Raw genomic sequence first — 18,634 nt, 5'->3', positions numbered from 1 at the left:
TTACCATAGAGTCATTATAAGAATCAAATGAAATAATCTCACTAGAGCATTATCATGAGCATCGAGTAAGTCTGCAATATTATTTTATTTTAAATAAATTCCATTACAAGTCAGTCTGTTCTACCCACGTCCCACATAATCCACTATTTCCTCCTTCTTTTACAGCCTGGGTTTTTCCTGCTCATAAGATAGTAGCATTAAGTGTGGCAATTTCCATAGATGATGTAGAAATATGAATTTTAAAAAGGAAGGGTAAAAGTGTTCAATAATGCAGCGTCACTCTGTCTCGGAAAGCAAACTCAGAATAGCATGACTTTAATGCCACTTATCATTTAGCAAGGAAATTAATGAAAGCAAAATGAAGCCTCAAATACTAAATGTAGCTCAGTATGAATTCACTACTGATAAAATAAAGTGCACGCCTTCAAAATGTAAACATAATGAGAACATACAGGAATACGGGAGCTTATTAAATAGCATAGCTTTTATTCATGATTCTTAAATCAAGCAATCAAAAAAGAATTCATTTTGTTTCTTTCTTTGTAAATATTTTCATTAAAGGAAGGTTCAACTATGAAAATAAAGTGTAAGGAAAGCATATATAACACGTTAGCCAAATTGCAACGCTGACATTTCAAGACACAAACTCAAACCTGCTTTGGGACACCGCTGGGAGAGTCTTTTTTCTTTTTTTTCTCAATGTTTTGCAAATGCAAACGCTAAAAACTATGCCCTGTGTCATGAGTTGAATTGTGTCTTCTCAAAAAGATAGGATGGAATCCTACCCCTAGAACCTCAGAATGTGATCTTATTTGGACACAGGGTCTTTACACAGGTAATCAAGCTAAAACAAAGTCATTAGGGTGGGTCTTAATCCAACCTGACTGGTGTTCTTATAAAAAGGGGAAAATGTGGACACAAAGACAAATGCACACAGGTAGAAAGCCATGTGAAAATGAAGGCAGAGACTGGGGTGATGCGTCTACATGCCAAGGATTGCTGGCAAATCACTATTTTTCCTTCAATATAAGCAGCTTATTGAGAATATGCTAACTAATAAGAAATAGAATGAGTTTTAGAATTTGTAACATTTTCCTTAAGGAAAAGTTATATAAAAAAATAAAAAAGGAAACATCTCTACAAAATGCCTCAGTCAGTCCTCCCTTGATTTTAAGGAAAATTCCTTTAACTTATAGAATAAATACGGGTTAATACTTCATTTTTAAGAATCAAAGGACTAGAAAATAAAGAGTTTTCTAAGTGACTGAAGCCATACATTCCACAGAGTTCTATGATGGCAGAATATGGCACTTTCACCTGCTCTGTGGGATGCAGGTATTTGGTCTAGCGGAGAAAATGAAAGAAAGCCTGGGTGGGGAGAGCAGGGGGACATTGATGAAAATAAGTACAGAGCCAAGGAGTCCCCAGGTGTGGAAGGAACTGATGGTCTTTCACCCACCAATAGGATTCTGTACACACTTTCACTTAACACCTGGGCTAGAATTTTTATGAGTTCCTACCATCCATTTTATTATACATTCTCACTTTAAATCCATTCTCAATGAAATTTTCCAAGACGTTTTCCCACAAACTTTTACTTCTGTTTTTGCTCTCTTTTTTTTTTATTAGAAGCTAATAGTAAGGTGTTTACCTTCAGAACTTTGCTTCACAAAAAAACGACAATAATGTATCAAATCCACAACACCAGAAGTGTCTGTATATTAACTCTCACAAAACAAAATAAATACAAACAAACAAAAACAGGTGTCATAAGAGTGATAAATCTGAAAAGGATGAACTTTGGTAGTGTAGTCATAATTTGGAAAGAAAAAAAATAGAACATTGGTTTCCAGTTCACTGTTTCACTGGAATAATTAATGCTAATCATTCCCTCTGTATAATATCTACACTGAACTACAGTGATGCCCACAGGACAGTGGAAAATAAAGCACTGTGGCTAGGAGAATATTCTCTTGTGCACCTGTGTGCTTTGGCTCCCATGTGGCTGAGTTGTATGCTTATCAAGATTCATTTGTGTTTGTTCCCAACCCTATTTATACCAGTTGTGCCTGTTAATGTAATTACATAATTTAATTAAATAATATAGCTATAAAATATGAGTTTCAATGGAAAGGGAGTTGTTGCTCTCATGAAACTAGTCAAATGCTTTGGAAAGACCCAATAAAGAAAAGTTGCTTTAAAAATATTGTTGTTGCAGGGGCAGGGATTGTAAAGGTCTGCACAGATCCTACTCAGGTTACTGGTCATTGCCTTAAAATTCTTAATTCACTTTAAAGAAATTGAAACTGGAATTTGTAGAGGTTCCTCCAGGGATATAGCTTACACAAAAAAAAGACTCCAAAATTCCACTCTGTGGACCCCTACTTAGAGAAAAGGCCTTAGCTCCACAGCAATACACTGAGGAATAAATGTGCATTTATGGATTTTAAGCAAAAGTCAAATTTTTGTGTAGGTATATGATTTATGATCCCCCAACTTAATCAACTTACGTGATTAATCAGTCAACAACCATTTTCAATCATATGGAATAAGAAGGTAAACTAGAAAGGACCTTTTCTTAATCGACTCCTAGTGAACAGAGATAGAAAGCAATAGACTCAAATATTCAAACCAAGAAACAGAATCCATTTCAATACCTAAATCTACTTATATCACTTAAGCGAGAAACAGCCTGACTATAACTATAAACATTAATCATTGTATAAATCTGAGCCACGTAGACTCCTATTAATTAGTGCACAGCATCCCCATGTCTTCCTATAACCGTGTAATAATACCGACTGCCTATAATCGAAAGGATTTAGTAGACTTTTATTGATGGAAATCAGATGATTTCATCCACAGTGTCTGAATCACTTTGATATGTTTGAGCCCGAAGCAAAATAATGTAATAAAAAGCAACATACAGATGAGAACCTCATATGAATCTGTCGCTGACTTGAGAAGAATCAAATCTAAGTCCGACCAGGTGAAGACATTCCATACATCATCCTTCCAATTCAATATAAAAATAATATTTCCCCTTCCAGTATGTTTATATACTGTTCCTGACTTTGTGAGATCCTGGACATCGAGAGAGCCCGCAGACACAGAGCGTTGCCTTAGCAAATGGTACGCACAGCAGAGATGAATTACAGAATACTTCCTTGAAAGAGATTACTTTAAAGACTAACTGAAAGTCATAAGCCCCCAGAAGTTATAACCAATAGACTCACGAGTAGAGTGGGAAGGTAGATCTTATGAGTAGGATGAGTGAATGAGAAATAGGCTATGTGGTAGGCTGGAAACATCATTCATTCCCTCTTCCTCCTCACCCCCCAAAAAGGGTCCTCCAGTAGACTGCCACGGGGCTAAAATGTCACCAGTCATATCTTTTAATTTTAAAAACTTTTCTGTCACTGTCTATGAAATTGCACATACTCCTAGGAGGGGCCACCTAAAGCTTTATCTCCTAACACTTTGTCACAAGTTATTTTTCAGTTCAGCTTAGAGTGTAAGACTCTTTGCAACCAGGCAAGAAATGGAGATGGAGGCCAGAGGAACCTCAGAAGAGGAGAAGGGTTTAGAACCGAGGAAGTGAGGGATTGCCAGAGCCCCTCAGGCACAAATAACTTTAAGAAATATAAATTCAAAGACTCATGAAAATTGACTTTACTAACCACCAGATTCTTGGAAGATTATTAAAAGCTATCCAATTGGTTTAGGGATTTGTAACATACACCTAGGTTCGCATTGCTGTTAAAAAATATAACGTTGGAAAAATATAATGCCGATATAATTTGGTGGGGGCAGGAAGGGGGTTCATCTCTTCCCTCTTCATTTACGCCTAATACTCACATCTGAATGCCAGGGGACCCTCAGATACAGTTCAAGAATTCCAAAATACGAAGGAATCAGAATGGGAATTTGGTTAGTAGGTGGGCTAAGGACTCAAAGTGTACAGACCAACATCACCTAGGGGCTTGGCAGAAATGCAGAATCTCATGCCCCACTCCAGATCTACAGAATCTATTTACATTTTATTAAGGCTGATTCATTAAATTTAGGAAACAAAGGAAGAATTATCTGGAAGGTGTATTTGCATAGCAAGCTTTATTTATTTTATTTATTTTTTCTTAACTTAGAGCATAGGTTTAGAGTAACTGAGGAACAGAATAACTGATAAATGTTACATGGAAGAATTGAGCCCCCTACTAAGAAACTGCTTGATGCTGCCTCTGGAGAATCTTCTCAGTGATCTCACTTTCAAAATTCTGTAAGGATCTTTATAAGCATGATCCAGCAGGTGTGACGGGCAGGACTTCCACCCTTAAATCACTCAACAACCTCAGTGTACGTGACTATTCCACTTACTAGCTCAGAAAAACAGCTGATGACAAGTGAATGACACCTCCTCCGGACATTTAGATGACTGATTTTGTATAAATCAATATTGAGTGCCACAAAATGTCAGAAAATACCAAATGGGGAGAAAAGAATCAATAGATAACCCTGGAATTGAATGAGTGATGAATAATCTTTACCAACTAAAATAAATTAAACCAGGAAAAGCAAATTAAAGTAACATCAAGAATCTGGCTTAAAACCACAAAAAAACAATATAATTTAGAGGTAAGACCACTCGTGACAAACATGCTGTTCACTTTTTTTTTCCAGGAAAGCATTATGACAGGAACTACAAAATAAGAGCTAAATTTGTACCTTCTAGCTTCTGTCTGAACAGCCATAATTTTTTAAGGTTCTACAACAAATAAACTCCAATTTGCAGATGCAGACCATGCGATAACCTAGCAACCATGAAACTGAGCACACATTTGATTAACACTTTTGGGTTCTAGGGGACAGGGGTAGGGAGACAAATTCTGTAATTTATTTAATTCATTTTAGATTTCAAACATGCCTCTTAGAGCTATCAAATAAACCATAAATTAATAGACAGACCAAACGTCAGAATTCAAATCCAAATGTTTTTCTTAGTCCTAAACTGGCATCAGAGACAAATCCAGGCCTGTAACAGAAATCAAGATAAATGTCTTTCTTCATAACTAAACAGATGCAAAGTGGTTTTTCACATTATTTTGTAGCTCTTGGATTCTAAGATCATGAACTAAACACCTAACATGTGCTAGGAACAGGGCTGGGTATTAGAGATGAGAGGTGAGGAACACACATCCTTGCCCTCATGTGAGGGACACAGCCAGGTAAGCAAATCATCTCAGCCAGCCACAGTAATATCTGAACATGGAGAAGGAAGGATGCTGGCATTGCCCCAGGGATCCATCCATCCCAACCCCCTATGCCGACCTAGCTCAACGCCAGGAGGTCCGCTCCTGTTGCCGTGTCCTTGGAGAAGGCAACGTGGAGACCCTGCCCCAAACCTGAGTATATAACCTAGGCTTAAGGTTTTTGGTGGTGATGTTTTTAAAGCAAATAGTTTCTGAAAGGTCTCTACAGGAACACAGACCACAGCACCAACAAGACTTCACAGCACTCTGACCCATGAATTCTTGTTTCTTTTTAGATTCATTTCCAAATCCAAATATCCACGGACACCTACAGGACACTGACGCCCACACAGACAAACTCTCCTCTGCTAGATTCCAGTCAATGATTTGTATAAACAGAGAAATTTGGGGACAAGGGGTTTTCTGACCTAATATCCCCAAGGTGTCTAAATTCGTACTTTCTAGCTTCTGTCTAAACAGCCATGATTTATCTAAGGGAGCCAAAAGTCCCCTTAGAGGCCAACCAACTAGAGATCAGCAGAGATGTTAAGTCTTTTGAATGTCATTTAACAAAAGATGTGCCTTTGGAGAGCTGCCTTTCTTAAGACAGAGGGACAGAAGCACACACAAGCAAAGAGACTTAAAAATGCAGCTTCTGGTGGAAGGTTTAGGGAGTAACTGGGGACTGTATTTCTTGGACTTGGGCAGAAAGAGTGCCATTCAGGACCTTTTGATTTCTACCCCGTTAGAAGAAATCCTTCGACGTTTCCAGCCGTAGTTCCGTCTCTCAGGCAGAGTTGTGGGCCACTCTTATTTCCTGGGGAATGGCAGAGGAGGCAGGGGAAAGACCTCTTCCCCAGGAGGCAGCCCACGTGAAGCACAGATACAGCACTTAATATAGATGCAACTTCTCTGAAACAAAGGCCGCCACTCTACCTAGAACAACACTAGGAATCAGGATAGTGAGCAGATTTAGAAACCAAATTAAGGCAAGACCATCCTGTAGATGGTTGTTAAAACATAGTAACTATATCAAACCTTGAATCATGTCCCTGCTCTAGAAGATGCACTGGGCCCAGCCTTTGTTACAAGGGTAGACTTAGAGGCTAAAGGATGTTGAGTGTTTACTACTTGCCATGCACATCAATCTTTAAGACAATTCTGTATGAGATTATCATTATCTCTCTTTGACCGATGAGGAAACTGAAGCATGAAAAAGTTGAATCATTTTGCAAAGTTCTCATGGCTTTAAGGGAGGGAATCCAGGACCCAATGGGTGATTCCAGAGCCCATCCTGGGAGCCACACTCCCAACTGCTTCCCTTCTTAATCGGCCTCCAAAGCAACCACAGGTAATGATGGCACCAGCATCAGATTGAAGATGCATCCCAGCCACATCCCCAGATGCTGAGGATGTAGGGATCCACCCAAAACAAGTGGAAACAATGGATCCTGAAGGTGTGTGGGAAACGCAAAGGCCCGAAAGAAGGCATAAGACAGAGAGCAGAGCCCTCCAGCCCAGATCCCTCAGGCTCAGGGCAGCCGCAGTAAGCTCCAGTCTCCCTTCTGGTCCAACGAAGTACAACTTTGGGTACTCACAAAGTTGTTTGCTTTTAACAACCACTTAATGCCTTCTTTTTAAAAAAGAGAGAAGAAGAAAGCTCGTAAGTATATAATAAACCGGAATTATAGCTGCTGTTCTGATGCCGTGTGTTATTTTTGGCTGACTGTCCGGCTCTTCTGGATTCTGCCGGTAGAGTGCTGAAGCTCGCTCCAGTAACACAGGCTGCCTGCTGTCCCCAGAGGACCCTGAGGAAAACGAGAGGAAATATCTCGCCGTCTTCAGCAGACAGGGGAGGTTTAACATAAATAAACTCCCACTTCACATCTTCTCCAAAAAGAATCCATTCATTATCTTTATTTCCGACATGGTATTTATGAATTTCCTTGCAGCAAGGCTCAGCAGGGCAAACGTCACAACTCCGTGGTGAAATATCATGCGCATTTTCTTCTCCTCCCAGGAAGATTAAGGCCAATGAATAAAAGAAAGGGGGATGTGGCCCCTATATTTAGCTCTCCTTACAACATCATGTCTCACGGGTATTAAAAATAGACCCAAATCACTTGAAGACATTCTGAAAAATCAAAGGCAGAAGAGCTTTCCAAGAGGAAGGTTTAAATGTTTTCTGCTTTCTTTCTCGTTGAGATTCTTAAGGAGCAAAAGCAGTGGTGTGGGCCCCCCTCTTCCCAGGAGGCCGAGCTCATCATCCCCTCAGCTTCGGTTCTTTGTGGACTGGATTTTAAGAGAAATCTGGGCTGGGCCTTGGCAAAAAGTGTGAAATAGTCTGTGTAGAGAAATTCTCCTCTGTTAACAACCTTCCCTCCACCCGGAGTCCTGACACTCCCAAGGTCCCTGTCAGAGAGAAATCAGCTCAGATTCAATTCACTGAACAAATATGTGTTATTTGTGATGTGCCAGGCACAGTGCCAGGCAGGGCAAAGTGGACGGAGGGGAGCAAAGGATGGAACGTCCTTGTTAGAGAAAGCGTCAGGTAATTCCCCGAGTAAGGAAAGCTTTCCGAGGACGGCAGGCAACACAGTCCGAAGAAGAGAGAGTTGCCATCTCGCTGGAAGGAATCAGAACGGACCTTCTTCTGGAGGCAGCACTGGGAACAGACAATGAAGACAGTGTGGGGATGTGGACGCGAAATGCGCGAGCCCAGGCGTGGACGAAGATCAGGAATTAGCTTAGCGTAACGTCGCTTCTCAAAAATAGATGCCTAGTAAACCCGGAGGAAAAAGCTTTCTAGAAGGGAAAACAGGAAGTTCCAGCTGGAGAAATCACAGAGAACTGAAGAATGTAGACTCTTTCAAATCCTGCAGTTCACCAGTTATGCAACTTTGGGCAATTACTTCCCTTCCCTGAGCCTCACTTTCATATCTGTAGAATGGGGATCATGCTCTATTGGGCTGATGTGCTGATTAAATCATAATATGAATAGATAACTGGCTCAGGATTTGGCACAGGGTTCATGGAAAAGACTCAAGGAGTGGGTATAACTCACTCAACTGGGAGCAATTTAAATGAGATCATATTCTAATATGCCTCTAATCACACGCAGTACCCACTCTCCCGGCAGGAAGCCTTGATTAATATTAGGGTATGGCGAGAGTAAGACAGAGTGTCCTTTGCTTTCGTAAATGTCTAATTTCGGACTACCTTGTGGCTCACACCACATTACAAAGGAAGAAGACCCCACAGCCACCACCAGTTTCCACTTACCCAAGCAAAGAAGCAACCTTGGGGGGAAAAGATCTTTTTAATGGGCCTTTTTGTCAATCCACAGCAGGGAAACTCATCACACTTTGGAATCACTCATACAGAGTTTAGTGAAAAGTGGATGAGCATTTTCTGAGCTAAGGTAAGGGGGGAAAGGGCCTGGGGGAGGTTAACAGTGAAGGAACAGAAATAGCAGGGGTGAAAATCAATGTTTGTTGAATAGTGCAGTGTTTCTCAAACTTTCATGTGCCCACGGATCCCCTGGGGATCTTGTTCAAATGAAGACTCTGATTCAGTCGGGCTGAATCATAGCTCCCAGAGTACATCTATGCTATTGGTCCATGGACCACACTTTGAATGTCAAGGGAATGATGTTTCCGTCTGGTTCAAGAAAGGACTGAGTGGGGGAACCAGGAGAGCCCCCATGGAAAGAAGGGCAACTTGAAGGAGAGCAACGTCCAAACAAGATGGCAAGAATACCAGACGATTCGAGAGGCAGCCAAGCCAGAGAGGTAAATACAGAGACACGATGTCCAAGGGGAAGGTTTTCAGAATAGAAGAGGCCCCAGCTCACAAAGCTCCAGTGCATTACTCACATTGGCTGTGAGTCACTCACAGCCTTTTAAAATTGTGGATGGCAAACATTTTAGAGAGTGCAGCGATAACAAAATGTGCTCCCAGCCATTAACTATGAAGCACTAACTCATTTCAGCAGCCTGACACAAATTATGCTCCGCACTTGAAAAACAGCTATTGATCAGTCCCTTCTTTCTCATGCCTTCCAATACTCCAGATCAGCACTTCTATGTGCTCCCCGCCGCACAGATGCCTTTACACACCTGGTTAGATCCTTCCCAAACCCAAAGATGTCCCCCGAGACTTCACTCTACTTTCTTCTAGATTTCACCTTTGAAAAACCAGCCAAGAAAGAGGCAAACCAAAGCTATCTCTTTTCATTTCTCTACATATCTGCTTCCTAGGAACTTCCCAATGTCTTTTATTCTCTCTACTCATTAGAGACACAAAGGCAACAAATCACTGATCTATCGTTTCCTGTGTTAGAAGATAAGAAACTAAGAGGGCATGAAAAAGACAGAATGTAGAATTAGCCTTTAAAGAATTAAATCAGCTTCAGGGGAAGATTGAGTAGTAATACTCTGAGCACCTTAAGCAGCAGCATGAGTATCAACGAGGCAAAAGGAAGTTCATGGTCCCTCAAGTTAGAGTAATGTGTATCTTCCCTCGTCTCCTTCTTAATCTCAAGAAAAACTGACGAAGCATGTAGGTCTGCCATGGCAGACTGACTGCAAAGATGGATGTCCCCAGCTCTCTGTCTCTCCCTGCATCCGCGCCCTTTGCCATATATGACTCTGCAGCTTCCTCCACTGAGAAGTGGAGAACACCTCCCCATTTCTTGAAGCTTGGCTACGTTGTCTCTTGCTCTAGCCAATACAATATGGTGGAAATAACAGTGTGAGTGTGTGATCTGAAGCTAGTGGCCCTTGCATACTTCTATTCTCTCTCTTTTTCTTCTGCCTTCACCAAGAGAACAAGTTTGGGCTAGCCCATGACCACTTAGAGCAGAGCCAAGCTTATCCTCCGACTCGCCAGCCCCCAGCTGGCCCACCAGCTGGCCCAGACACAAAAGTGAGCCCAGCTGAGATCATCTGAGCCTGCCTCAGACCAGAAGAACTGTACAGATAACCCATAGACTTATGAGAAATAATAAACAGTGGTTGTTTCAAGCCACCAAGTTTTGGAGTGCTTGGTGATGCAGCATTATTGGGCAAAAAAAAAAAAAATAACCGATATTGCGTCCTTTGGAAAAGCCATGATAAAAAGTCCAGGTATATAAATAATTCCAACAGGACACTGGCTTTCCTCTTACAAAACTATTACTGGACATAAACACATTATAATAACATAACTGCATCATTTATAAAACAAAAAACACATTAGGGGATTAGATAATAAAAACACATTTCTATGTTAGTTTTCATTTTTCAAAGGGTTTAATCTATTCATTAATAGACTATATAAACTTGTGCAAATTTTTTCACAAATTTGGTTGGTCATTCCTTCTTTTGTGCATTTGTTTGTTGAGGATGATGGTGAGCAGAGCTGCGAGTCGTGTACTGTGGAGGCTCTAATAGCACATTAGTCCCTGATCTCAAATAATTTCCATCTAGCAGGGTTGACAAAAGCACATATTCACCCTTAACGCATTGCAGGGAACATGATATGCTCTTGCTGCCATCTCTACAGTTTTAAATCTTGCCCATCTTTCCAGGTCCAGGTGAGGTGGTTCCTTCTCTTTTTCATCTTCCCTAATCCTACCCTTATTTTTTTCCTTCCACAGCCATAAGTAAAGTTTCTGAACTTTCAAAACACATTTTGGGAGGCATAGAGCAGGTTCAGGCAAGAATCCAGGGAAGTCATAAAATTTAAGGTTAAAAAAGAAGCTTTATAGCAGATTGATCATGAAAGGCCTTGAAGATTGGTTGCAGAGTATGTGCTTGATTCTACAGGCAATAGGGAGCCATGGAGAGCTTCTGAGAAAGGGAGTGACTGAATCAAAGCTATCATTCAGGAAGCATTATTAAGATGCCTCAGGCCCTTACTTAAGGATCATGGAAGCCCCAGGATGATGGAGTTTCAGAAAGGATGAGACGGTTAGTTGCAGGTTCTGCATAGAGATAAAACAGGATGAAAGATCCATTGGGTTTGCCAGGCAGATACTCTGGTGACCTTGGAAAGGAAAAATTCAATAGAACACAAAAAAAGAACGGGACGGAGTAGGTAGGTGAGAAATTCAAAGTGCCAGTTCCCATCCCAAGTTCTTCCAGAGAGGAGACAAGGTTGACTGATGGAGAGTATTTAAGGCTGCAGAGCATTTGAGGGAAGATTACCGTCAGCCTCCCTCTGATAAATGGCTTTGGCTGGTCTAAAAGACCTAAGAAACCCTAGTGATTCTCAAAAGTGCCTTACAGGCTGTTTTGTGGAGAGAAGGGAAGGTTGAGGTGTCAAGGGGTACAGGCTAAGCGGGCAGGATCCTGATTTCTTGCTCCCATTTCAACAAGCTTCATCCCATTTATCTTCCTTATGTTCTGAGGTTCCATGCCAGAATTTCATTGGGAAAAAATAGGGTTCCTTCTATTGATTTAAAAATTATAATAATTTGAAAACCATTAAACCAGATGATTTCCATGATCCATCCTGGCTCTAAGATAAAAGTCTATACTAATTATCTTCCAAAACGGAGAATGAGGAAAAAAATCGGGACGTAAGCACCCAACACCTCTTGAACATATTGTAGGTCAGGCAGTGTGCTGTATACTTTCCTTGGGTCCTCTCATTTAATTCACACCACAGATCTCCAAACTAGGAATCATTAGCCTCACTCTGCAGATGATGAATTGAAGTCCAGAAAGATCCAATAACTTGCCCAAAATCTCAGTGCTGACTACAGAGCCTGGGCTCTGACCACAGCTGTACACATTTCCATGCACACCCAGTGGCTCCAGGAACTCATCCACGAGTTCTCAGGGGCCTCTGAATTTGAATTTCTAGGAAAACATACAGGGTTGACTTTGGGAGAAGATGCTACTAAACTTAGGAAACAGAAGGGATATATTGAGAGAAAGAGATAGGAAGAGGAAGATTGAAAGTACTGGAAAGAATTGGAAAAAACAAGATTAGAGCATTAGTGGAACCTAGAAGTATTGGAAAACAAAAATCTTGACTCTGGAGCTGTAAAAAACCACACACACACACACACACGCACGCACGCACGCACGCACACACACACATCCCTATCTGTACCCATAATGCCATTTCTAGAAAGTATATCTACATAACAGAAAAGGCATTCTTTACCCTAGGTTGAAATAGATTTTTTTTTTGGAAATAGATTTTAATTTGGAAAATCTAAACTCCTTGGTAAGAATTAATTATTAAAATACTATAGGCCCAGTGAGGCCTTGTCTAGTCGATCCCATTTAAAACTGCACCTCTCCCCAAGTCCTTATACCCCTCTCTGCTTTATATTTTTCTCCATAGGACCTAACACCATTTTCTGACGCTATATATCTTATTCCTTTGCTTACCGCCTATCTCTCTTCATCAGGACATAAGTTCCTTGGGCAGGAGTTGCAAAGGAGGTTTATTGTCATTTCTGTGGTTGTTCCCTCTGTATCTCTAGCACCTACCATAAAGTCTGGCTCCTACGAGGCAGTCAGGCACTCAATAAATATTTGTTGAACAAATGAACGTGTTACTTTGTCATGATATTTATGGAATAAGCCTTTATATCTATTCATTCCCACCCCACCTTATGGTATCTGAAACGTTAGCATCCCCATCAATTACAAGTCTATTTAGCATTTATATGACACTTCATATTTAAAACTCACTCTTCAATTATTGATCCCCACAATCGACCTTGAAAATAGATGCTGACAAGTGGTGTAGCCCACACCTCTTTTCTTTCCTAGGCCTTCACAACAGATGTGAGCAATGGGGTGGGAAGGAAAAGCAAGTTCGAGGATGTGGGAGAAAAGGGAAGGGGCAGGGATGCGAGGCACAAGGAGTTGTTGAAACTCCATTCCCTGGTCCAACTTGGCCTCCTAAGAAGTGGTGGCACAGAGCCAGAGATCCTCCTCTCCAGCTGCTACAGATGAGTTCAGCATCCCCACAGAGGAGGAGGAGAAGGAAGAAGCCCCAGAAGCCTAGAGAGGAGGGGAGGCGCAAGGGAAGGGGGGCCTCCCAGCAACCTTCTCCCAGCGGGGATCTCTGCTTCTGCCCTCTAAACTCTCTATCCTTTTCACAGGTGACAATCAGACTGCACATCTTTCCACACCACTTCCTTGCTTCCTTGGTGTTCTGCTATCTACCACAGCAAGCTTGAGGTCCTGGGCCTGGATGCGAGTGCCCTCCCCCAGCCATCTGGTCTACCCACCTATCTCAGCCACATGACTTAGCCTTAGGTGGGAAGACCAATGGGCCACTTTATGTGTGGAGATGACCCAAGTGGTAAAAAACAAACCACCAGATTTTAACCTAAGAGCTCGGTATGCCCTGCTTCATTTCCAAATATCTCAACCCCTTGGCTTTCAGGAAGAAGCTGACCTGAATATGGAATCAAGTGGACATTGATATGTTCCCTGAACTGTACATATTAAACAAACACCTGTCTAAATCACTTAATTTAGTACCATAGGACTTAAAGCCTCAGCTCCTAACCTACCACACCCTTCCCCGCTCAGCAACAAGCATCACCAAATCATCAGGAAAATAATCAATAGGAAAGGAGGACCAGGCGTTTGGTAGTTAGGTGGGTATTTTTGGATGAGGCAAGAAACACAGGTAGGAACAACCAGATCATTTTCATAAACTTAGTAAAATAACGTTGGCCATTTCTTTGAAATTTCTAACATACATTGTGTAAAAAAGCCTTTCTTCATGTAAAAGGAGAGGCAACTAACACTTGACCAGCACGTTGAGTATCTCCAATGTGTCCAGCACTATGCAAATTGCACACAGAAATAACCTTACTTTCACTTCTCAAGAACCCTATGAGGTGTATAGCATAAATCTCATGAAGGTATACCTTCATTTAACAGGGGAAAAGACTCATAAATGTTTAATAACTTGCTTAAGGTGCCACAGTTAAAAAGTGGAAGAATCAAGTCTGAAAACCAGGCCTTCTGATTTTCAACCCCATTATATATAAACAATTTAAATATTGTTTTATTTCTCACCGACTTTAACTTTTTGATCATTTCTTGTTTTAAAAGCTTAAGGGAGGGGCTTCCCTGGTGGCGCAGTGGTTGAGAATCTGCCTGCCAATGCAGGGGACAAGGGTTCGAGCCCTGGTCTGGGAAGATCCCACATGCCGCGGAGCAACTAGGCCCGTGAGCCACAATTACTGAGCCTGCGCGTCTGGAGCCTGTGCTCCACAACAAGAGAGGCCGCGATAGTGAGAGGCCCGCGCACCGCGATGAAGAGTGGCCCCCGCCTGCCACAACTAGAGAAAGCCCTCGCACAGAAACGAAGACCCAACACAGCCATAAGTAAATAAAAAAAAAAAAAAAAAAAAAAATGTTCACCTCCTAACTCAGGAATACTGTTTTAAAACAAAAAAAAAAAAAAAACAAAAAAAAAAGCTTAAGGGAGAAAGCATTTAAGGCATTTAATCTTTCTTTGGTGTTACTCTGACATCACACCATTTGCACTGCCCCGGCGAGATTATTGCAAACATGATTTGTTACAATACTGTTTGATCGCTGGGTATTTATTGAACTCCTATTGATTGTTAATAGGGATTCCTAGGTGACAGAAAGAGTGGCAGAGCCACCTTTCTTTATTCATTGTTTTGTATATTGACTTCATCATTTGAAGCCTTCATCTTACCCTCATGAACATTCTCTAGACATATTTGATTCAAAGACATGTTCACTCCACTGATGTTTCTAATCTTCAGTAAGTCATATATTGTATACACATCAGCTAGTGAATACATTTAAAAAGATATTTTTGATACACATAAATTCACACTGCATGATACTTCATGGAAGAAACTTCCAAACAGCTAACTTGCTACCAGGCCATTAATAAAAATGTCGTGGCAACTGCTTCTAAAAGCTGGCAATTAGCTACAATGATTAGATAAAACATGGTTTCACATTAAATTAAATTGATATTTAAATGTAATTGTTTTTAGCTCTGTGGTGTCAAGGTACTACATAAATCCATTATTACTACTATTTAACAGCAATGGTAACAACCACAATAACTCAACCAAATTTTCCAAGATTGTAATTCGCAGTGCCCTGAAGAAGTTAATTGCATACTTGGAAGGTGAGTTAACCCTTTCAAGCCACTGGGATCATTTAATGACAGTTCTTTTTTATTTATTTATTTATTTATTTATTTATTTATTTATTTATGTATGTATGGCTGAGTTGGGTCTTCGTTTCTGTGCAAGGGCTTTCTCTAGTTGTGGCAAGCGGGGGCCACTCTTCATCGCGGTGCGCGGGCCTCTCACTATCGTGGCCTCTCGTTGTGGAGCACAGGCTCTAGACGCGCAGGCTCAGTAATTGTGGCTCACGGGCCTAGTTGCTCCGCGGCATGTGGGATCTTCCCAGACCAGGGCTCGAACCCTTGTCCCCTGCATTGGCAGGCAGATTCTCAACCACTGCGCCATCAGGGAAGCCCCTAACGACAGTTCCTGAAAGAGTTAATTGCCTTCCAAATGCCTCCCAGTGGAGAAAGTTCATATATATATTATATATATACATATATATAATATATATATGTATATGAATAGTATATGTAGTCATATTCATATATGTATATATGAATATATAAATATATGCATATAATATATACATATATGAATGATATATCATATGCATATATGAATAATATATGTATACACGAATATTATATGTCTATATGAGTATTATATGTATATATGAATATTATATATACATATATGATATAATATAAAACAGCTCTGAAGAAGTGTATTAATTTACGCTTGGCTTGATTAACTCCAAATAGTTTACTCCATTTCTAAAACTAACTGAAATGTCATCACATTATAAAGAGAACTGTTAGCAATTCAAATATAAAGTTATTCATTACTTTAGACAAAACAAACAAACAAACAAAATAATAAAACCTTTAGGAGATAGTGGTGAGCTTTCTCTGAGGACTCTGAAAGATAAGGAAAGTCAGTAATTTCTAAATGGGTAGAATCATCTGTTCCGCGTTGCCTAAGTTGAACTAAAGTCTCTAACTCAGGGAGGCAAAACTCCAAAGATTTCACTGCCCACCAGGGACTACAATTGCATCAAGTAGAGCCAGTGTGAGGCAACAGAGAATGGGAGGTGATGTGGCAAACCGAAGGGAATATGCCATGTTCAAGGCAGCTGGAGCTTCACAGTTCTAGGCAAATATTGCCCTGTAGGAATATGGACCCAGAATTTATATACAGTTCCATTTCTTAGGCCCAAAATCTGAATTTTTTTTTTATTTTGAAATTTCATGATTTTTAAAACACCACGTACACCTAACAAAAGATGACCACAGGCTGGATTTGACACATAAGCCTCAAGTGTGCCCGTCTGCCCTTAGTGGTTTTCTGACTTCAAGTCTAAGTTAGCAGGTAGAACATTTCTAGATGTACACCCAGAAGCTATTTATGTCATTATGCCTTGGAAATGTAGCCAGGTAGAGGGCTGTCTGCTTCCAAGAGGAAAAAAAACAAAAAAAAAGACCACATCAGGACCATGATCATTCATCGATGTTAATGTGGCTGATGATTTCTATTTCTTCTCTAGGTTTTTGCTGTAGTGATCTTGCCCTGGATGCATCACTTGGAGTCATTGGTGACATAATTCCAATAGAAATCTCATCAAAACCAGCCACCCAATTCATCCACAAATTCAAATACACTCATTATCAAGTGAGGCGAAAGAACATGAAGACCCATCCCTTGCCCTTCTCCACTCCTTTTTTAACCAGAGACCACTCCACCCCAAGATGTGTCACAGGAAGCTGGGGCAAGAGAAGCTGTCAAAAATAACTCCTGAGAGAATCATGGACATTTTTTCCAATGACAAAGATACAGGAAGGGCTATTATGTTTAATATAGGTATTAGATAGAAATAAAATGCTCAAATCCAATCTTATTCCAGAAAGCTTCCCTGGATCTCTCACTTCTGAACTCTCAGGTCAATTCATACTTTCTATCTTGAGTTATGATTACTTAGGCATATGTCTAATTTCCAAATTATAGCAGGGTTGCTTTTAGAGCAGAATCCATGTCTAGTTTATCTCTCTGTTCCACAAAGCAGTTAATATGTACCTAGTACATAGTAGCTATTATTCAAATGTTTGGTAAGTGGATGGCGGGGTGGAAAGAGGAAGGATGGATGGGAAAATCTCTATCTTGACCGAGAGAACAATATCACAAGTGCAACCAGTAGAAATATTTACTGAGCAAAAACAAACAAACAAATAAGCAAACAAACCTTATAAATTGCTTTGTGACCAACAAGGCAGATAACAAATACTGGATATTCATTACCCAATAGCCATATGCCCTCTTTTCCCTTGTTGAGAGAACCCTTTATCTTAGGGAACAGGGATCCCTCTCCTTACCATAGTCCAATCCTGGTAATTTTATTGCTTGTTAGTCATTTGTTTGGGGGAGGAGAGGGTCAAGTGGACCAGTTCTGATCAATGAAATTTAAGATGAAGCCTGTAGAGTTTGAGGGAGGAGCTTCCTCTCTATGGAAAAAAAAAAGATACGAACTTACAAGACTTTTGCCTGCGCCTGTCCCTTTCTGCTTGCAACACTTAGTGTAAAGACGTGATACTTGGAGCTGTGGCAGCTGTCTTGAGACCATGCGGCAACAGGCATGAAGAAAAAGCTGAGAGCTTTAGAGAAGAGGGATGGAAAGAACCTGTCTTTATAATACTGCTGAGCTAATGAACAAACCCTGAGACCACCTATCTCTCCTGTTAAGTAAATAATAGATATTAAGTAGATACTTAATATCATAAACAACTATCAGTTGGGTTTTCTGAATTTTACAGTAGAAATTATTCCTAACTGATACAGCCTTTCACTCAAAGACAGATGATAATAAACAACCACAGCCCGGATGATAACAGAGCAGAGAAATGAGTGGCTAGGTCTGAACGATTTCCACTAACCTACCCTGCAGCAAGGCAAAGTCTTGGGGGGAAAAAAGCAGAATTTTAACTATAATAGTCGAGCACCTCCTTACTCCATCCCGTCAGGCAACCACACACACCAAATGAGTTTCATTCCTGAGACTGACAACTCAGGGACTCATTCTTTCGTCCCCATTTGCCTCAAATCACAGTCCTTCGGCATGCCTCCTGGACACTATTTATGCAGGCTTGAATATATGGCTCACATTAGAACAAATAGAACTTTCTAAATTGGGCAATTTGTCATTTTGCACCCCAAGTTTCACTCACTCATCCCTGATCTGAAATGCACTAAAAGCACATTATTACTGTTTAAGATGCAAACTACTGCCCTGAAAAATATCACTTTTTACCTGAGGTGA

This window comes from Eschrichtius robustus, chromosome 4 (assembly GCF_028021215.1).
Source record: "Eschrichtius robustus isolate mEscRob2 chromosome 4, mEscRob2.pri, whole genome shotgun sequence".
In the NCBI taxonomy this organism is placed as follows: Eukaryota; Metazoa; Chordata; class Mammalia; order Artiodactyla; family Eschrichtiidae; genus Eschrichtius; species Eschrichtius robustus.
This window is presented reverse-complemented; position numbering follows the sequence as displayed.